The sequence below is a fragment of the Prionailurus viverrinus genome, chromosome C1, assembly GCF_022837055.1.
Source record: "Prionailurus viverrinus isolate Anna chromosome C1, UM_Priviv_1.0, whole genome shotgun sequence".
Lineage (NCBI taxonomy): Eukaryota > Metazoa > Chordata > Mammalia > Carnivora > Felidae > Prionailurus > Prionailurus viverrinus.
Window position 1 is genome coordinate 182,458,507 of NC_062568.1, and position 15,421 is coordinate 182,473,927.

General features: G+C 44.4%; 1 protein-coding gene across 5 annotated transcripts in view; it reads left to right on the top strand.

Moving 5' to 3' along the window:
* Nucleotides 1–756: 756 nt before the first annotated feature.
* The window catches only part of SCMH1 (Scm polycomb group protein homolog 1), a 187,452-nt gene continuing 172,787 nt past the window's right edge, over nt 757–15,421 (top strand). For 4 of the 5 annotated variants that reach the window (XM_047869809.1, XM_047869814.1, XM_047869815.1 and 1 more), the window contains exon 1: nt 760–906. The gene's annotated coding sequence lies outside the window, so the exon portion shown is untranslated. Of the gene's footprint in view, nt 907–15,421 lie in introns of all 5 variants that reach the window. The other variant, XM_047869812.1, reaches the window with a different exon arrangement.

A 15,421-nucleotide genomic window follows, 5' to 3' on the forward strand; every position in this document is an offset into this window, starting at 1 on the left:
TAGGTATTATCCGGGCTGGATGCGGCTGTTAACCCAGAGGGGTGTAGCAGAGGGCTAGTGGGCACTGAAAGAATGACCTGGCTCAATGCGGGCTTGTTGAATGGGTGAGCCATGAGGGGACCGTGGGAGCTTATACTTAACTGAGCATCTACTTACCAGGTCCCTGCACTGTCCCGTGGGCTTTACAAGCATGAACCTCACGCCAGCCCCTTGGATGAGAGATGAGAACCCTGGGGGAGAGGAGCGAGGTCACTCGCTCAAGGTCATCCATCACACAGCTGGTCAGCAGCAGGGCCGGGACTCGAGCCCCGGGCGCCTCCTCTGCGCCAGAGGCGGCGCCCTGCGTCAGCAGGGCTTCGGGGACGAGACCTGGCGGCTCTTGGGCCCACCGTGCCGCCCACGGGCGCCTGCGCCGCCTCGGAGCGGGTGACCGGCGGCGGAAGGACTCGAACCCGAGCACGCAGCCTTCGCCGGGCCTCAGTTTACCCGTCCGGGAGATGCGGCGCGGAGAGACGGGCCCGGCGCGGGCCGGGCCCCCGGGCGGAGGGCGGGAGGCGGCCGGGACTAGCGGGGCCGGGCCGCTCGGTGGCGCCCTCCCCGCGCAGCGCCGCCCCGCCCCCCGCGCGCGGGCCCAACGGCCGCGGCGCGCGCCACCCCGCGACGGGAGGGGAGGGGCGGAAGCGGGGGGCGGGGCCGGGGAGCCGCCGCCGCCGCCGCCGCCGCCGTCGTCGCCGCAGCCGCCGCTGCGGTCGAGCCCCCCGCCGCCAGCCCGCCGGCCCGCCCGCCCGCCGCCCTCCGGAGCCGCCCCCGCCCGCCCCCTTCGCGCGTCGGCTCGGGCTCCCTGCGCAGCGGAAACATGGCGGCGGGAAGGGAGTGAGCCGCCCCGCGCCGCCGCTGCGCCCGCAGGTAAGCGCCTCGGCCGCCGCCTCCGCTCCCCGGGCCAGTCCGCGCGCCCTCGGGGGCCTGGGCCGGCGGGGGCCGGCGGGGGCTGCCCCCGGCGAGCAGGCGGCGGCGGGACCTGCCCGGCCGCCGCCCCCGCCCCTCGGGGCCCGCCGGCCGGCCGGCCGGCTGCTGGCTGTCGGGCCGGGGGCCTGTCTGCGGTCCGAGCGCGGCCGCGGCCCTTCGCGGCCGTGTCAGCCCGGCCCCCCGCGGCCCCGGCGGCCCGCTGCGCCTGGGCGGCCGGCCGGGCGGGGCCCGGTGACCGGCCGCGGGCCTGACGCCGTAGGACGGGGACACGTCTGGAGGATCCGAGCGGCGGCCGCTCTTGTCCGGGCCGGCGGGGTCGCGGGGGGCGGGGGGAGGGCCGGGGGTGCTGTCAGTGCGCGGCGGCGGGTCAGAGGCTCCGCTCGGCCGCGAGAGCGGGGGGATGCCAGGGGGTCGGGGCCGGCTCGGACCCTGGGCGGCGGGCGTGCGCGGGCCCGAGCTGTCAGCCGCGGCGCTCGGGCTGGCTCCGGCGGGGCGGCCGGAGCTGCGCCGGGACCGCTCACGTGGGCCGCCGGAAGCGGGCGGGGAAAGCCGGCTTCGAACCTCGGAGCCGCGGGGCACCGGCCGGGCGGGCTGGGACGCCGGCCCCGGGACGGGCGCGAGGGGTTTCCGGGGGACGGGTGGACCCCGGAACACCTCCAGGCTGGAAGGGAATTTGAAAGTCTTCTAGGGCTCCTTTCTCCCGTCGGATGCCGAAGTCCCTTTGAAAATCCCTAAATCCACCCTGATGGTTTGGCCATCTCCTCCAGTGATGGCAAACCCCGTTTCTCCCCATTCCGTTCCTGGACGGCTTTGCTTTTTAGATTTTTTTTTTTTTTTTTTTTTGGTTGAAAGAAATCGCTGCCTCCCATTCTTCCTCGTTCTTCTCCCTTATGGGCAGCTGTTGAGTGATCAGAAGATAGTCCTTCCTCGGAGGCTCGTCTTCTCGTCGCTTGTTTTAGTTCCTTCAGTTGTTTCTCGTACACTGAGGTTCTCTGATCCCTTCTCTGAAAGAGCTGGCCCATATCCTTTTTAAAGGAGAGAGCTTCTTAGTATGAGGACACAAAACCTGTTAAGTTTCTCCAAGAAGATGCCTTGGCTTCAAGGATTGACCTGCTTAAATAAAAAGTATTACCTTCCTCATTTCTGTGCTGCGTTTTGAACTTAAAAAACAAAACAAAACAAAACAAAAAAACAGTCCAGTACTGTGTTCAAACGACCTAAAAGAGATCCTATTTTGTGAAAACGTTTAGATTTCCTCTCATTAAAAAAAAAAGTCTATAAACACTTTATCAGCTGAGTTGATATATATCAAAGTGTGGCAATGCACTATGCAAAGAGGAAAGCTTATTATTTCTACTCTGAAAAAGGACTGAGACCTAATTTGGGGCTAGACTGCAATTTAATATTTAGTTGGAGAGGGAAATGCTTATTACATTGAACTCTTTGCTCTGTGTCTAACTGCCAGAAGGCCCAAAATTACTATGAAAAAGAACATTTTTTGTTGTTCACTTACCAGCATTATTTTTTTGCCAGCTTTTTCATCACTTAGCCTTGGTATGTGGGGGTTAAGTTTTTCAAAAGTGCCTGTTACCAATGTCCTAAATAACCCAAAGCAACCCTGCAGGTTAGAAGCTTTTCAAGTCCAGCAGAGATACTATGGCCTTGTGGATAAAATGCCAAGCTCTTGTATCTGGGACCCTGTTCCAATTCTAACCAAAGTTTCACTGTTTTTAGAACATAGACAAGCACGTACCAGCAGTCAGAATTGGTTATCTTTGTTCTTATGTCTTTATTTTTTAAATTGGTCAGTGGTTTTGAAGTTTGTAGCACACTTGTCAAGTTTTGACTTCTGGTTTGTTTGTGCACATGCTATTTCCCTTTTATGTAAGTTGGGTAAAAATTTGTATAGGGCCATTCTTTGTAGAACAGTACAGGCTCAGGAACGGCTCTGGTCCCTTCCCTTCAAAGAACTTGAAGTTAATGGTAGGGAATACTGAAAACTCTGTGAGAAGGAACTGGTGTGACTATCCCGCAGGCAAATTTAAACTCAAGTTCCAAACTTTAAGCCTGTGTATCTACTATGTATCAGGCACTTTGGTATGCACTGTTACAAAGACGAATAAGATACATTTTGAGTTCCTGTGGGGCTGGTAAATTAGATGCCCAAATAGGTCAGAATAAAAGGTGAGAGGGTTGGATGATGCTGTGGCTGCCCCAAGGTGGGTGTGTGACTTGGGGAATGGTGGTGCCATTAACCGAGACAGGAAACAATGGATGATAAGTTTGGTTTCGGACTTGAAGATTTTTCAGTAGCTTGAGTTAAATCAATGAACAAACGTGGTAGAAGTAAACTAGAAAAAAGGGAGGTTGTGGTCCGAAAGTGGAATATTGGTGTTAACTTGTCTGATGTGGAGCTCCTCTAGGTGACAGCTAGGTCTCTCTGTGGGTATCTGAGGTACACTAGAGCTGAAGGTCAGCGAAGCGGAGTGTGACAGGAGCTGCGAGGCTGTTGTATTGGATGGGTCATCTGTGTCGAGAATGAAGTGATTTAGGATGCTGGGGTGTGGGCAGGAGAGGATGTGACCCAGGTGCAGTGAATAGAGGGGATTAATCGGGAGGGTGGCAGATGACAGATGAGGAGGAGGGGTAGAAAGTGATGTAGCCAGATGGTGGACACCTCAAAGGAGGAGGAGGTTTTAAACAGAGAGTGGAAAAGTAGTGGTTTTTTACTTTTCCTTCTTGGGAGCAGGGTTCTGAACTCTCCAGCTTTATTCAGGACTCATATTCTTTTTGTTCTGAAGAGTTTGTTCTTAGTCTTGGAAAGCAGGAGGGCAAGTACCCTATATCAAATCTTTTCTGCTGATGCTTAATGACAAAGAGCAATAGAGGAGGGTTCCCTGCTGGTGATTAGTAGGCGGAGAGGAGACAGATAAAGCAGCGAGGCTGCACCCATGGTTTCTGGGAAGAGCCTACATTCTGAGTTAGAAAGACCAGGGTTCAAATCTAGGCTCCGTCACTTGCTAACCTTAGGACTGTAAGCAAATTGTCTGGCCTCTGTGACTTTCAGTGTCCTTACCTGTAAACAAATACATTCCTACGTCATAGGGTGTCACAAAGATTGCATGGAATTATGTGTATAAAATCACTAGAAAAGCAATTGGTGCTTCCTAGATGCAAAGGAATCGTTAGTTCTCTTTCAGCTACCTTTAAGGGACTTAAGCCCTGCATGCTGACCTTTTTTCAGGTTTACCTAAATTATGAGGCAATACGTACTCTAAGAGAAAGCCAAGGGATACAGGAGTTCAGAGGAGAGAACCATCATTTCTCAAAATTTGGAAACAAGGTTAGGCTTCACATTCAAAATAAATTTCATTTGGGCCTTGGTGAACAGATTTCAGTAGATTAAATAATTTAGGTGGAGATACAAAGAGGGGAAAGTGTAAGGTATGTTTGTTAAAAATTGATAGTTGCTGGGCTGAAGCCTTTTTTTTTTTTTTTTTTTTTGGTGCAAGACTATAGTTCTCTTCCTGCCTCAGCCATGGAAGCCCATACAGAAACAGGGGCCAGAAACTCAAAGTTGTCTGGAATACTGAGCCCCCCACATGGAGTGCAGCTGTTCTGGATGGACTTCATAGGAATGACAAATAAACTTTTGTTAAACCACCAAAAAAAAAAAAAAAATTAGTTGCCACGGTTTGAGTATTGTGTAAGTCAGAAGTGAGCCATATGGCTGGAGAGATGGCCTGGGGCCATAGTATTAAAGACCTGGAACTATGGGGCGGGGGGGGGGGGGGGGGGGGGGGGCACCTGGGTGTCTCAGTCAGTTAAGCATCGGACTCTTGGTTTTGGCTCAGGTCATGATCTCACTGTTGGTGGATTCGAGCTGTGTCCAGCTCTGCTGACAGAGCAGAGTCTGCTTGGGATTCTCTCTCTCCCTCTCTCTCTGCCCCTCCCCTGCTCACTCTCTGTCTCTCTCTCAAAATAGATAAATAAACTTAAAAATTTTGAGGGGCGCCTGGGTGGCGCAGTCGGTTAAGCGTCCGACTTCAGCCAGGTCACGATCTCGCGGTCTGTGAGTTCGAGCCCCGTGTCGGGCTCTGGGCTGATGGCTCGGAGCCTGGAGCCTGTTTCCGATTCTGTGTCTCCCTCTCTCTCTGCCCCTCCCCCGTTCATGCTCTGTCTCTCTCTGTCCCAAAAATAAATAAACGTTGAAAAAAATTTTTTTTAATAAACTTAAAAATTTTTAATGGAAAAAAAAAAAAAAGACCTGGAACTATGGAGTTTGGACTTGATTCTAGGTAGACTAGGGAGCCATAGCTTGTACATGCTCTCTCCCCACCTCAGTTTCCTGTCTATAAAATTTGTAGTTTCAGAAACTTTGGATTTTTGTTTGAAGTAAACCAAGTAAGAAATTCCACATTTGGAAACAAGTTCCTACATAGGCCAGTTTTAGTTATAGATTTATAGTTGTAGTTTGATCTCTGCAATAGCCTTGTTTGGCAGATAGGCTTAGTGGAGTTAAGAAACATAGGTGATCTTATAGAAAGTGACTAGGGATGCTCCGATTTTAAGTTTTGTCTTTTCTATACTAAATGTCACCAGTTATTAATTATACAATCCTGGGCTCGTCACTTTACCTCTCTGGTCCTCAGTTCCCTCATTTTTGTTAGGTGTAGGTTTAACTAAGATAGTAAGTGTAAAGCACTTTGCATAATGTCAGTTGTATAACTGTCCCTCCGATGTTGTCCCTCCCCTTACACCGTTGCCAAGGCCTTAGTGCTAACTCCCTAGCCAGCAGGAACTGCTAGAGCTAATTATTTTGATAACCTTATGGCCACATAAAGCAGCTACTCTTATCATCTGTTATCTTTGTCCTGCCTTCTCCAGTCACTGTCTTCCAAACTGCTTTTCCTGTGCTGACTCAGCTTCCTCCTCCTGTCTCCCAACCCTGCTTGTTTGTTCCCTCATACCTTTCCATAGGCTCTCTGAAACCCCTGTTTCCTACCCTGCTAACCATTTTACTAGATTTGTGTGTGTGTCATGGAAAGCACCTATAGTTGTCTGCTCTGTAGTTCTTTTGAATGGGTGCAGCGCATTCTCCCACGCCCTGTGCACAACGAGGAAGATAAGGATGTTTGTAGTTTTCTGTGCACCACTGTTTTGTCCATCTTCTTGAAATCGCTGTGCTCTGTGGTACAAGGGCTACTCTTGTCTTCTTGTGTATAGATCTTCTCCATCATTTAGGACCTGACATGTACGGTCTTCCTTTCCACCTCAATTTCCGTCCTCACCCTGAGTAACTGCAGTTTTCACACAGATGATTGTTTCCCCGAACAATTGCGCCTTCAACTCAAGCGATCATCCTTTTAGCTTATCAACTCCCATAGTCACACCATGGACCTTGTTATCACCCCGAGATGGCCTGCCTCTGCAATTATAAACGAAGACTTGCAGCTTTATTCAAAATGTCTCCGACTTGACCTTCGACAGCTCTGTTGTTTGATCTCTTTGAAGCCTGCCTTCACGTCCTTCCCAATCCAGGAAGGATGATTAATTTTCTTAGTCTGCCATTTATTCGGTTTGCTTTCTTGCCGTCCTCCTCCATTCCCTTGCTCTGCTGTTCTTCTGCCCTTGTCTGGGCAAAATCTCGAACCTCGTTGGATCAGACCTCTCTTTTGGCAGTCGTAGCCCAGAGCCCTGCTGGAGATCACACGCTTCTCTGCAGATTGCTGCCGTTGTGCCCTGAGTACCTAGTCATTTCTTTGCCTTAGTCTTCATGAGGTCTTATGTCACATGTTTCTCAAAATCCTATCTGTATTTTCTTGCTTTCTCCTCTTTCTCAAGACTAAATCTCTGACTCTTGTCAACCTCTTTCTCTCTTCTGACTCCTTTTCTTTTATTTAAATCTGCTTAGAAATCTCCCATCTTGAAGTAAATCTTGTAAATAAAATCTTAAATGCATGTCTCCCTCCAGGCACCACCTAGTCTCCTACCTATCTCCTTTACTCGAACTTGTTAAGTTGTATACATTTAATATGTAAACTTTCTCACTCTTACCTCTTCGTTGCATTCTGGTTGTAGTCTCCATCACTGAATAAGCTTCAGTTTCCTTATCTGAAGATGAGGCTAATGGTAGCTATTAAGTACTATAATACCTTAAGATTTTTGTGATTTTAGGTGAGGTAATCTATATGAAAGAGCCCTGCACAGTGACTAGCACATTGTAGCAATGCTATATATGTTACATTCATGTGTTCCTTTTGTTATTATTGCTACTTATTTAATCTTCAAAAGACTCATGAGGGGATAAGCCTCCTTATTTTGCAATAAAGGAAACAGACTTAAAGTTTTAGAAATTTGCCCAGATCTTACAGAGTCTCTGAACTGCTCTGAGCGGGGTCACCAGCCTTGTCCTTATTGGTAACAACAGGGGGAGGCAGGCAATTTTAAGGCCTCAGCAGCAGCATTTCACATTTATGATTATCCCCTCTTCTCAAAACTTTCTTTTCCCCCTTTGGCTGTGGTGCCTGTCAGTGTGTTAGTTCCTCCTTGGCCACTTTACCCCAAGTGTTTTTTGGATGAGAACCTCCCTTCTCTTGCCTGTCTTTGGTCCTAAGCCTTCTTCTGTACATTCCCTTAGCAATCTCAGCCACTCACTTGGCTTACGGTAATGACTGTCAGCTCATGACTCAAATTTCTATCTGTAGTCAAGATAATCTCCACTGAGTGTTAGAGCTGTGTACTTATCTCCCTGTAGTCAGCTTCACAAACAGTTATGTATCATATCTGCTTTAAAGTCAATATGGCCCATCACCATAGGTCCTAGCGTGCCGTGTGAAAACCTTCTGAAATTGAAACGGACCTAATAAAAAGTTGTCTTGAGTTTTGTTTTGTTTTGTTTTGTTTTGTTTTGTTTTGTTTGAGAGAGAGAGAGAGAGAGAGAGAGAGAGAGAGAGAGCATGCATGCACAAGAGTGATCCTGGGAGGGCAGAGGAAGAGGGAGAGAGAGAATCTTAGGCAGGGCTCAATCTCACCACTGTGAGATCATGACCTGAGCCGAAATCAGGAGTCGGATGCTTAACTGACTGAGCCACCCAGGCTCCCCAAGAGATATTTCTTAAAATAAAGTCAGCGTGTCCCAAATTGAACCTAACATCCTTGCCACTTTTCCTGCCCCTCCTTCTTCATTTAAGAAAACTTGTTTTCCTCACGAGTGATTCTGGTTTAGAGAAATTTCTGTTTATTCAGTAGTTATTGTTGATCACTTGGAGATATTTAAGACATAGTTGTTTCTCTCAGGGAGCTCACTGTTTATGAGGGGAAGGTAAGACACGTACTTAACTAATTCGTATACATAACTCTAAAAACTCCAGAAATTCAGAGGTGGAAGGAGAGGTCACTGACTTCTGGGGTGGTCTTGTAAAAATCTCCAGGTTCATTGCTTAAGGAAAGCTCGACATAGGTGATTTGGGAGTAGAGGCTGAGGGTGCCCGGGGGGTTCAGTGAAGAGAGTAGAGGCTGAGATGGAAAGGATGAGAATCTGGGAACAGAATTGCTTTTGGAAAGCTAAAAGTGAAAATTTTGTCCTTTCTCTTAAACCCTTGGAATATTACACACTTCATTAAAACCAAAATTCTTGTAGGATGGTTTTCATTGTTCTTTGACAAAAAGTGTCATAGGCTCAGGTAGCAGTTTGTTGGAGCATTGTATTGAACATATACTCTGTTAGACACTTGGAAGATACAGATTAATAGGAAATATTCAGTGCTGTGTAGGCATTTGTAGCCTGCTAGTGAAGACACTAGTGATAATTATATTACAGTGTCGTAAGTGCTATAGCAGTGGTAGGTGCAGTATGGTAGGATTGCTATATATTGCTAAGGGCTGAATTATGTCTCTTGCCTGCCCTCAAAATTGGTATGTTGAAGTCCTAACCTCCAGTATTTCAGAATATTTCAGTATCTCCCATTTGGAGATAGGGCCTTTAAAGAGGTAATTAAGCTAGAATGAGGTCGTATGGATGGGCCCTCATCCAATATGACTTGTGTCATAGTATAAGAAGAGGTTAGGACACCTACGAAGGAAAGACCATGTGAAGAGAGGGAGAAAACAGCCATCTATATAAGCCTAGGCGAGAGGCCTCGGAAGAAATCAACCCTGTTGACACCTTGATCTTGAACTTCTAGCCTGTGTAACTGAGAGGAAACACATTTCTGTTGTTTCAGCCACCCAGTCTGTGGTTGGTCTTTGTTATGGCAGCCCAGCAAACAAATACAATAACCATTCCAGAGGACTTTGTATCTAGTTCTGCCTCAGAGTTTCAGGGATGATGTAAATGACACTGGGGCGATGGGAAGGTGAGAAGGAATATATAATTATAGTTGGGTATTATTGAAGGATGCCACATACATTTTCTTATTTAATTTGAAACATCCTACCCATGAGGTAGGATGCCAGGTCATTATACACTCCATGACTGATAAGGAACTGAGGTGCAGGTGGAATAAATGATGTACCCGATATCAAACGGCTAATAAATGTCAGAACAACAACTCGGAACCAGGTCTTCTTACTCCACATTTTGTGCTTTGTCCAGAATGATTCATTCCCTCCTGTGACCTCCTTTTTAAGACCCTGTGCTGTCTGAACTTCCTGCTGTTTCTGTTGCAAGTAATCATGTATTAATTTCTGTATACTTTGAAACATATAAAGGCTTCTGTCTTATTTTTTTCCTCTGATTTGTTGTAAATGTTACAGTTGTTAGCTTTTAAAATGAAAGCATATGCATATTGTATATTCATTTTAATTGCTATGTCTATTGCTCATTGGCATATTATAGCATATTTCCAAGTGTTTTGTTATTTATTATAATTGCTTTACACTCATGCTTATGTAGACTTTCCTCAGGGGCATTCAGACATGATGGAAATAAAGGCTATTTTTGTTATTATGTCTTGTAAAGTATAATAGAAAACATGAGAGCCAGTATACTTGTTCTTGGAGATATTTAACAAGAGAGCAGACAACCATTTGTCTTAGATGATTTAGAATATTAGACTCCCAACCTTGATTTTTTTGGTGTTCTGTCTTATCTCCACAGTTACTTCGAGAGACTGCCAGAAACTCTTCAAACCAGATTAAATTTTTTAAAAAATAAATGAATTTTTTGGGCACCTGGGTGACTCAGTCACTTAAGCGTTTGACTTGGGCTCAGGTCATGATCTCACAGTTCGGGAGTTCAAGCCCTACGCTGGGCTCTGTGCTGACAGCTCAGAGCCTGGAGCCTGCTTCAGATTCTGTGTCTCCCTCTCTCTCTGCCTCTCCCCTGCTCAAGCTCGCTCTCTCTCTCTCTCTCTCTCTCTCTCAAAAATAAATAAATATTAAAAAATAAAAATAAATGAATTTTAAAGGTGAATTTGGTAGTATAAAAGTTTATAAAGACTAATAGGCATAGAGGGTCATAATTCCAAATGAAGGGAATGCAGGAGTTTAAAAATGTCTAATTTCTTTATGTGTATTTGTTCAGTTTTTCATTCATTCATTCAACAAATATTTAATTATGTCTACTAACTGCCAGACAGTGTGCTATGTGCAGTGACAAAAAAGAATGCCATAATTTTTAAAATGCAAAGACAGGCCACAGAGTTAAAGAATATATATGTGGTACATGTATCAGCCAAATATCACAATCTGTAATAATAAAGGATTCCTACAAATAGATTAGAAAAAGACAAATTCATAGAAAAATGACAAGGCATAAATGAGGCAACCTAAATATTTATTACCCATTGACCAATAATTAAAGGCAAATTAAAGCTCTAATGAGATGTCTTTTCATACCTATTAGATTGGCAAAAATTAAGAAGTCTGGTAATACCAAATATTGTCAGGATGTGGAGTTAAGGGAACTCTTGGACACTCTTGATGGGAATAGAAATTGTACAATCATGGTAAAGAATAATTTGTCAGTGTCTAGTAAAACTAAAGTACATATAACCTGTAGTCCAACAGTTCTGCTCCTAGGTCAGTACCCTTTAGAAACTCTCCAATGCATGCATGAAGAGATACACAAAAGTATTCATGCAAGGGGCACCTGGGTGGCTCAGTCAGCTAGGCCTCCGACTTTGGCCCAGGTCATGATCTCACGTTTTGTGGGTTTGAGCCCCATGTACGGCTTTGTGCTGACAGCATGGAGCCGCTTTGAATTCTGTCTCCTTCTCTCTGTGTCCCTCCCCCACTCATGTGCACATGTGCACACCTGTGCTCACTCTTTGAAAAGTAAACATTTAGAAAAATCTTTTAAAAAATTAATGCGTTATTATAGCAAAAATTTCAGACTACTCCAAATGTCTATCAATAAAAGAATGAAAATATTACAGTACATTTATCTAATGGAATTCTATACAATAATGAACGTGGACTAGAACTATCTAGTAACTTGAGTGAATCTGAAAAAGAAAAGGTTGAGTGAATAAAGCAAGTGACAGAACACGTTTACATAAAATTTAACATGTATGTATTATTTAGGGAAGTATACTTAAGCAATAATTGTTTAAGCAATTGCATGGTTATAATAAACATCAAATTAAGGATAGTGGGTTTCTCTGAATGTCAGGGCAGGGAGAAAAGACCGGAAGGATGCTGGGAAGAGCACACGGGGGAGCTTACATCGTACAGTAGTCCTCCCTTAACTCCTGTTTTGGTTACCCATGGTCAACCACAGTCAGAAAGCTGACTGAGGACCCTCCTTCTGATGGATGTATGGTCAGATCAGTAGTAGCCTAAAGCTCTATCACAATGCCTCCATCATGCTCCTCACTTCATCTCGTCACACAGGGATTTTAGCATCTCACACTGCAAAGAAGGGTGAATGCAGTACAATAAGATATTTTGAGAGAGGAAGGGACCACATTCACATAACTTTTCTATAGTTTACTTATTTATTTTGAGAGAGAGAGGGAGAAAGACAGTGTGAGTGGGGGAGGGGCAGAGAGAGAAAGAGAAAGAATCCAGCACTTAGAGTGCAGAGCCTGATGCAGGGCTCCAACTCACGAACCATGAGATCATGCCCTGAGCTGAAATCAAGAGTCAGATGCTTAACTGACTGAGCCACCTGGGTGCCCCTCACATAACTGTCATTACAGTATAATTTTTCTGTTTTATTAGTTACTATTGTTAATCTCTTGTGCCTAATTTTTAAATTAAACTTTATCATAGGTATGTATGTACAGGAAAAGACAGTATATATAGGGTTTGGTACTATCCACAGTTTTAGGCATCCACTGGGGGTGTTAGAACACTTCCCTACAGCTAAGGGAGACTACTGTATTAGTAGATCTCTTTTTCAACTAGGTTGTGGTTATATGGTTATGTGGTTATGTGGTATATTCTTATTATACCTTTGTATCTATCTGAAATACTATATGGGTATTTTTAAAGAATAATAGATGTAGCCCTCATTATGAGTGTAATGCAGGGAGGGAGGGAGTAGCAGAAATATAAAGAGATGTTATTATGATGAATCATGTAAAATTGCTGTTTTTATAGGTCTTAAATGGTCTAATACGAGCAATTTCAAGTGGCTCCACCTCATTCAGTCTAATGTAAATTGTGCTCTCACTTGGATACAGTCAGAGGACTGTGGGAACACAAGGGTAAGGACAGCTGAGTGCTGAGGCAGGAGGAGCAGGATGATCTGTGGAAAGTCTTCAGATATTGAGAATGGCATTGAAACTGCATCTTAGAAGCTGAGAAGGAATTCACTAGGTAGAGAGGAGAAAAAAGAGGGCCTTCCAGATAGAAGTCAAGCCCCTTGGAGTGAATTAAATCCCTCAGGAGGAATATGTGGAGGTCAAAGAAATGCAAGGAGGGGGAGACTAAGAAGAGGGACAACATGTGCAACTACGTGGATGGAACTGGAGGGTATTATGCTAAGGGAAATTAGTCAGAGAAAGATAAATATCGTATGACTTCACTCATATGAGGACTTCAAGAGACAAAACAGGTGAACACAAAGGAAGGGAAGCAAAAAGAAAAACAGGAAGGGGGACAAAACAGAAGAGACTCTTAAACATGGAGAACAAAGAGGGTGACTGGAGGGGTTGTGGGAGGGGGAATGGGCTAAATGGGTAAGGGGCACTAAGGAATCTACTCCTGAAATCATTGTTGCACTGTATGCTAACTAATTTGGGTGTAAATTTTAAGAAAATAAAATTAAAAAAAAAAAGAAGAGGGACAACATAATAGCAAATATCTGTATAGTGTTTACTATGCATTTTAATATGCATATAAACTCATGTGATCCTCCCAGATGGGGAAACAGGCACATAAAATTAGTAACCTGATCGAGGTCATGGGGCTAACGACTGGTGCAACTAGGATTTGAACTCTGGCAGTCCAAGTCCAGAGTCTGTGCTCTTGGCCAGTACGCTATACTGACTCACTACACTATAAGCACTTCCCCCCCCCCCCACAGATATATATATTATATATATATAATATATATTTTATATATATATACAGCGTATATATAATATAGTACATGTACATATGCGTATATATGCATATATATAATATATATATGTGTGTATATATATATATACAGCATATATATATGAAATATATATATACAGCATTGTCCTCTAAGGTAGAGTAAGGGATAGCAAGATAACAGAGATGTGACTAACTCAGAAGAGTAGTGATTCTACTAGTTCTGTGTGTCAGTAATTATAATTCCATTTAATAATGAAAAAGATGGAGTCAGGGAGACTATTGAAAATCGATCCTAAGTATTTGATGTATCAACACAATTGAAAATTTTAATCCTCTGCTGTCTGTATCATAGTTTCTCTAACATGCTGACTGGGATTAATATGGACAGTTTTGTTTATTCTTCTTTATTTTCTGGTTTTAATAAAGGTAGAACGAAGGATATTGTTGATTTAGTGGATTTCCAGAAATGGATGATATTCTAAAGATCAGTACTTCAGTCTTCAATATTTCATAGACAGGAAAGTAAAAGAGACCATATGGTTTGTGGAAAGAATTATGGCTTGGTGGTCGAGATTCCCAGTCAAGTCCCAGTCTGCACCCCACTCTGTGATTTAGGCAAGGGGGTGCAGTCGGTGATCTCTAAGATTTCTTCCAGTGCATAGGTTCCAGGACTATTAGGTTAAATATTCAATGAAGAAATTGAGGCTTAAGGAAGGGATGTGGTTTATCCAGCTCATAAAACTGGAATTTCATTCTCTTGACTTTTGGTCCAAAAAACCTAGTGGAAGAATCACCATTTGAGTGGCTTCTTTATGTCAGGCACATATTAACTACCTAAAAAAACAAAGGCATGTGAAATTGTTTCAGAATTTATTTATCCAATATAAAAGTAACAGCATAGCATCTCCTATGTTTATTTATACATATCTTGCTTTTTTCCAGAATGTATTTAAAGCATACTTACTTTGTGTAACATACCATACTAAGAAAGGGAATAACTTGAGTATTTTTCAGATACATTGCAACATGCAGATATATATTATTTGCACCTACCTGCATACAGGTATCATTAACTACACTTTATACATAAACAAACGGAGACTTAAAGATACCTGGCCAAAATCGTATAATGTATAAGTGATAGAACTCAATTTCAAACTAAGACCAGCCTGACTTCAACCATAGTGCCCTTTGCGTTTCGCCTGTACATTCCCCCAAGCAGTGTTACAGACACTGTACAGGAGGCAAGACAAAAGCATTGACTCTCTTTTTTCTCTAAGTTTATTTATTGATTTTGAGAGAGAGAAGGGGAGGGGCAGAGAGAGAGAGGGAGAGAGAATCACAAGCAGACTCCATCTGCATTGCCAGCGCAGAGCCGGACATGGGGCTTGAACTCACAAACTGTGAGATTATGACCTGAGCTGAAATCAACAGTCAGACACTTAATTGCCTGAGCCACCCATTCACCCCTCCTTTTCGTTTTCTTCTTTTTAACTGAAACCACGACTAAGGGAGGTCTGCTGTGCAGTGTAAGCCCTCTGTGTGCTCTTCCTGGCAGTATTTCCAGTCTTCTCCCCACGTTGCTGGTCAGAGATACCCACTATCCATGTAAACTCTTTTCACCTCAGTGCCTTCCACCTGTCGACAAAAATACACCAAATTCTACTCTCGACAGAGAGGACTCAGACAAATGTGAAAGGTTCTTCCCACATGATATTGCCTGTTAATTGAAAGCACCATACCATTATTTGGTAGGATTTTTGTAGCTGAGTTCCCATATTTGCTTCTGAACAAAAGTGATTCTGTTCGTATAGGAATGGTATTTTATTTGAGCTGTTTGTGCGACACTAAAATAGTACTAATGCCTGTTGCCATTATATATGAGTTGCGTAGTTATTTTTTCTACAAACGCTTTGAAAGGTTGATATGACTCTTGGAGTGATATTAATTTAGAAATCCGGGA